This window comes from Seriola lalandi, unplaced genomic scaffold (assembly GCF_002814215.2).
Source record: "Seriola lalandi dorsalis isolate HSWRI2012SDOR001 ecotype SW California unplaced genomic scaffold, Sedor1 jcf7180002054944, whole genome shotgun sequence".
Taxonomy (NCBI): domain Eukaryota; kingdom Metazoa; phylum Chordata; class Actinopteri; order Carangiformes; family Carangidae; genus Seriola; species Seriola lalandi.
The window spans coordinates 100,235-100,717 of record NW_019525495.1 but is presented as its reverse complement, the minus strand read 5'-3'; positions in this window follow the sequence as shown (position 1 = coordinate 100,717).

Sequence of the window (483 nt, the reverse complement as noted above, 5' to 3'; positions counted from 1 at the left end):
GAAGACAGTTAATGCATACATATAAATTACCACTAATCTACCTCTGTTACCTCCGGCTGCCCCCCTACACATGGCCATAGGGTGATCTTTATCAGTGGTTGTAAATAGTTTCCCTGAGGCAGATGTTTAAATGACCACTCACCCTTAGCACCTAAATATCCACTAGTATAAATCATTAAACAGTTTTAACTTTAATAGTCTAAAATACTACAACAATACTGGGATGATGATGCAGGTGAAGCGACAGACTTGATGATGTTTGACCCTGATACGAGGCAGGTTGAGAAGGAGGAGCAGGAGTATCGGTAATGAGAACGTCCTTGTTCCTGTTTGAGGGTGGATAAGAGGGAATAAAGAGGGTGAAGTGAGAAGTGAGAGAGAGTGAGAGAGAGGTATTAACTGGTTTGGGGGAAAACCAGTTAGTTTGGGAAAATTGGGAAGGAAATTAGAGATATCTTAATGAGATTTTAGTTTTGTGTTGTG